The sequence below is a fragment of the Coregonus clupeaformis genome, chromosome 35 (genome assembly GCF_020615455.1).
Source record: "Coregonus clupeaformis isolate EN_2021a chromosome 35, ASM2061545v1, whole genome shotgun sequence".
Lineage (NCBI taxonomy): Eukaryota > Metazoa > Chordata > Actinopteri > Salmoniformes > Salmonidae > Coregonus > Coregonus clupeaformis.
In genome coordinates, this window is record NC_059226.1 from 13,296,710 (window position 1) to 13,302,709 (window position 6,000).

Here is a 6,000-nt window from a genome sequence, read left to right on the forward strand (position 1 = left end):
TTTGACCAATTACATCTCCTTCTGCTCAGTGTAACAGTTTTGCTTCCGTCCCTCTCCTCGCCTTGAACCAGGGACCCTCTGCACACATCGACAACAGTCACCCTCGAAGCACCGTTACCCGTCGCTCCACAAAAGCTGCGGCCCTTGCAGAGCAAGGGAAACAACTACTTCAAGGTCTCAGAGCGAGTGACGTCACCGATTGAAACGCTACTAGTGCCCACCGCTAACTAGCAAGCCATTTCACACCGGTTACATCAGAAAGGTTAAAATAATAGTAATGAGTTGTGTAGGACAGAGGACTGGGTATGATGTTGAATGTTTCATTATGTTGCTTCAAATGTTCTATCTCATATGCTTTCTGGATTGAACAGTTATGGTGGGATGTGTGGATGGCAGTGTCACACATCTTTTACAATGTCCTACAGTTTGGAAGCTGAGGGCTCCCTTGACCTGTCAAACAGCCTTCATCTATTCTGTGCGCACTATGTATTCCTCCCGCGCCTCCAAGCAGACCTAGACACCTTTACCAATGGATGGTATAACCATTCCCTGTGCACTGAGCAAAATCTGACCCCCAACCAGCTATGGGAAATGGGGCAAGCACAGAATCCTGTCACCTTCCCTGGCAATGTAGAGGTATAGATTTAAAGGAGCCGCTCTGAAAATGTAATTAGGTGGTTCTTTGTAAATTAACATGATTTTCCATGTTTAGGATTTGAACAACTTGGACAGGGATGATGCCTGCCTCCCGGAGGAGCATGGCCAGGGAATTGTGGTCCCACCAGTGGAGTGCACGCCGACAGAGCAGGATATGTCACTGCTCAGAGCAGCCATCGATCCAACCTCACCATCTCGAGACTATGGACAAGATATTTATGCATCTGTTTTGAACTATGTGCTAGTACTTACTGAATGATCCATCTATACCTCTGCTTGATACTGTCGCAAGGAATATCTGTCTGGTCCAGTAATTTTAAATTAGCTGATTTTGATTGGTTACTAATGTTGTGGAAAGTATGATCCAAAGATTAAGGCAGAGACTATTTCATCTTTAATCAAGCAGCTACAGGGGAGATCTACCTCTGATTTCACAGGGAAGTTTTAAGTGTGTGTCACTATGTATCAGAGAGAGCATGTCTATTGACCATATTGTGTCTGCAAACTAAGAACTACCAAGTTTGGATGCATAACAGTTTCAAAGTGTGTGTGTGTGTGTGTGAGAGTGAGTGAGTGTGAGAGAGAGGTATGACAATGAGAAAAGGAATACATAATTTACAGATTATTGGCTGAATTCATCAATCATCAAAACAGGGGGAAGACAGCAAAATTACACATTTCCTGTATTCTAGGACCATTGATATGCACCTGGCCATCTCCTGGTTACTGGAGGAATGCAGCTGTCTCTGGGTCTGTCCCTGCACCGCTGTCTGCTGATGATGATGCCCCTGAACATTCAATTGATGCACCTGAGCTTGCTAATGCGATGGCACTGGACTGACGCTGATTAATAATCTGGGTCAGCACAGAGATGAGGCTGTGTGCAGCCGAAAACACCTCTGAATACTCTCTCTGCTGAACAAAACGTGAACATAAGATGGATATAGGGACAAGGGAAAAGCATTAACCAACTTGACCAAATTTGAATGTCTCTATCTTAAAAGCCAGCTAGTCCAGAACATTTTACTAAGAGTAATTCAGATACAATCAGATATGTATGACTAGTTTGAACGTATGCTTTCCAAGTAGCTGTCCATAAATGGCGAAATGTGATTTAAATCTCATGATGTAAGTGTTGCAGACTAAACTATGTAGTTAGTAACGTACTTCAAAATTGTCACGGGTCAACATACATTGAACAAAAACATAAACGAACATGTAAAGTATTGGTCCCATGTTTCATGAGCTGAAATAAAAAATCCCAGACATTTCCCATAAGCACAAAAAGCTTATTTCTCTCAAATTGTGCAGAAATTTGTTTACATCCCTGTTAGTGAGCATTTCTCCTTTGCCAAGATGATCCATCCACCTGACAGGTGTGGCATATCAAGAAGCTGATTAAACATCACGATCATTACAAATGTGCAGTTTTGTCACACAACAATGCCACAGATGTCTCATGTTTTGAGGAAGCGTGCAATTGGCATGCTGACATCAGGAATGTCCACCAGATCTGTTGGCAGATTATTTACTGGTCATTTCGCTACCATAAACCGCCTCCAACCTCATTTTAGAGAATTTAGCAATACGTCCAACCAGCATCACAACCGCAGACCACGTGTATGGCATTGTGTGGGCGAGCGGTTTGCTGATGTCAATGTTGTGAACAGAATGCCCCATGGTGGCAGTGGGGTTATGTTATGGGCAGGCATAAACTACGGACAACGAACACGATTGCATTTTATCAATGGCAATTTGAATGCACAAAAATACCGTGAAGAGATCCTGAGGCCCATTTTTTAAAAGATATCCGTGACCAACAGATGCATATCTGTATTCCCAGTCATGTGAAATCCATAGATTAGCACCTAATGAATTCATTTCAATTGACTGATTTCCTCATATGAACTGTAACTCAGTAAAATCAATGAAATTGTTACATTACATTTATATTTTTGTTCAGTATATTAAGCGTATCTTTATACAATAAATGTTATGGTATCAGGCAAGATTGGGTCTAGGCTTCAGGTATTATGGGAATAGCTATTTGGGGTTGTCGCTGTTTTATCTAAATCTCACGCTCGCTCGCTCCCTCTGGGCAAACATACGGGCAAACCTTTCACTTCGGCTGGCAGTGGCTAGCTGTAACGTTACAGGCATGCAGTCTTGCGATTCATTTCATTTCCATTTGGCTAGTCTGACACCAAAGCCAGCCAACTAAGCTAACCTACTTCAAAAGCTTGTCTAAAACATTTAATGACAAACCATGTAACTACTTCGGTAAACATATTTATTACCTGTTGCCCAAAGTTTGGCGCAGGTGTTAGTAACTGGTTCTATATCGTGGAGCTCTGCCCCATAGGGGAGCTCTGCTCCTATTGGTTTACCCACTGCCCTAAGGCAGCATCAGCCTATGACAAAATTATGCACACACCTGCAGCCAATAGGAATACAGGTGTCCCTATAAGACGGGACGCTTCCCCTCAATCAGCCTCCATTTATCTTCAGCGACTGGACTAGACTGAAGAGCCAAGAAGAGAAGAAGACTCAGGACGAGATACGCCGTCAGATTTTCCAGTCTTCGACGTCGTCCTAGAATGAGCACACCAGGAGATTTTCCACCCCCAAAAGCTATTTTCAGAGCTCAATGCCGATGCTCCTCCATGACGACTGTGGACTTTCCTTAAAGGAGAGGAAGCAGCGCTGGCCGTTTTTTAGGGAGAATATTCCTCTAGAGGACGTGGTGTCGGTGCTAGCCTCTACTTCAGAGGCATCATCAGATGGCGCCGACTCAGGAGATGACGGGATTATGGGGAAGAGACAGATATTCCGATGGAACAATCCGACCCTCTGACCCACACGTTCAAGCCCCCCTTTCCCTTGGAAAGCGAGAGGGCTTGTAGTTCCCTGGGCGATGACAACACGGGCTCTGAGAGATCAGTAGCCCTGTCCTTCGCTGCAGCCTCTCTGCGTTCTGATTTTCCTGGACTCATTGAGAGGGCTGCTCGACGCTTGGAGATAGCGCTACCCCCCATTCCCTCCGCACCGGAAGTGGATATGATGGAGGGTGGCCCCTATTCTCGGCCAAGGAGGGCGGCAGAGCCTTTGCCTCCAGCAATGCCCTCACTGGCAAAGTACGTCGAGGGCTCATGGGAGGCACCTCTGGCGGCACGTTTGCCGGCCAAGTCGTACCTCCCATTCACCAGATTGGAAGGAAGGCAGCAGGGCTTCGCTAAGGGAATCCCCAGGCTAGATAGCGCCCTGGCTGCGTATCTCGTGCCGGGTTCGAGTCCCTGGCCCTCTTCTAAAAAAGCCACCTTGCCGACGCAAAAGGACGGCCTCACAGCGCAGCTGGTAGAGAAGTCCTTTACGTTGGGAGCCCAAGCTGTAGCAGCAGCAAATAATATTGCCCTCCTAGCGGCCGCTCTGTCCCGTTTAACCACGGGTAAGACCGAGCTGGACAGGGAGGAGGTGGAGGAGGCGTCCAGAACTCAGGCTTCGGCTTTCTGTGCGGGGAGATCCATCGCCACTTCGGTGGTCGCGGAACGACACCTGTGGTTGTCACTGACAACCATGAAGGAAGCAGACAGAGCGTTGCTTTTGAACACCCCCCTCTCTGACGACAGACTCTTCGTAGTCGCCGTCAAGGAGGCGACGGAGCGTTTCTCTAAACTTGACGAGGAGAGGAAGCAGCTGGCCAGACACCTGCCACTGGCAGGGAGGTTAGGCCCCGTGACCCAGAAGCCGTCCACCTCCACCGCGCAGAGTAGACCAGGTTCTACTGCGAGGCGTCGTGCCCGGCGCCAGACGGCGGCTACAAGCAGCAGGAGAGTGGGCCCCGCCCCCCCAGCAGCTACGGTGGCCCCGATGACGCAGCTGGCGAGGGACGTCGTCAGAACGTCGACCTGGCAGCCTAAGGGCGGCTACAAGAGACTGCGCACATGACGGGACGCGGGGGAGAGGATAGAAGATGGCGCAACGACAGTGTCGAATGTGCCCGCTATTCCCCCCCACCCTTCGGTTGAGGGGATGGGTCAGAATGTTGTTGTTGATGTTATATGCAATAAAGAGTTGGCTCCACCTGACTTTGTCAAAAAAGAGCCCCTTTTCCATAATACATCCGAGAGCGTTCGCCCCACCTCACTCTCTCTCTCTTACCACTCTGAGTGCCGCTCAGCCCACCTGGGGTGCGTTGCTGAGCGCACACATAAGGTAGGTATAAGAGAGTTATCAAGGCGCCGCCTTGTATTACCTCATAAAGACCTCACTTCACAGACTCCTAGGAGTGCTGTAGTGAGTGTCTCACACAGCAGGCTGCAGTCTCAGTCAGATAATGGCAGGATGACGCAACCGCTATTCGGGGATGGTGCATTGTCTCAGGCTAAGGCCTCTGTCAGTGCAGTTCAGACCCGTGCTGCGTTCACGGAGGGCCGGAATACTACGGTTACGGGTTTAACCAACATATCGGCGGCCCCGTTTCTCTCAGAACGCGCTGATGCTCACCACGCTGAGTGTAGCTCAGCCCACCAGGGGTACAGAGCTGAGCACACACAGGAGGTGAAGGTTAAGAAGGTATCAAGGCGCCGCCTTGTGTTACCTCATAGAGACCTCACATTACAGACTCCTAGGAGTACTGTAGTGAGGGGCTCTCATAGCGGACTGCAGTCACAGCCAGATTCTGGAATGATGACGCAATCGCTTTCTGGGGATGGTGCTCTGTCGCAGGTTATAGCCTCGGTCAGTGCAGTTCAGACCCGCGTATTGGCGCCCCCGTTTCTCTCAGAACGCGCTGATGTTTCCTCTCCCTTTCATGGGAGGCCCGCCTTGGGCTGTTCCACCACCTCAGTGTTGGGGAACAGCGGCGGCAAGGGCCATCGAGGAATACAGGTCCTTCCTACTGAATGTACCACAGCTTCGCGCTCACCCGCTTTCTCTGCATTGCTGGGAGTGGCGGTGAAGCTGTACCCTCTCACGCTGGCTAGACCAGACGTTGCAGAAGGGTTATGCCATCCAATTCCATCAGACCCTGCCCCCATTCAGGGGAGTGGTGGAGACGGTGATGAAAACGCCCGAAAAAAAGTGGCCGCTCTGGTGTCAGAGATTACGGAACTTTTGGCGAAGGAGGCGGTCACAGTAGTTCCCCAGGAGCAAAGGGCTATATTCACCCTACTTCCTGGTGCCCAAAAAGACGGGGAGAATGAGGCCGGTATTGGATTTACGCATTCTCAACGAGAGTGTAACCAAACGGCCCTTCCGAATGCTCACGACAAAACGTCTACTGGAATGTGTCCAGAAAGGAGACTTTTGTACAAGCATAGACCTAAAGGACGCGTACTTTCATGT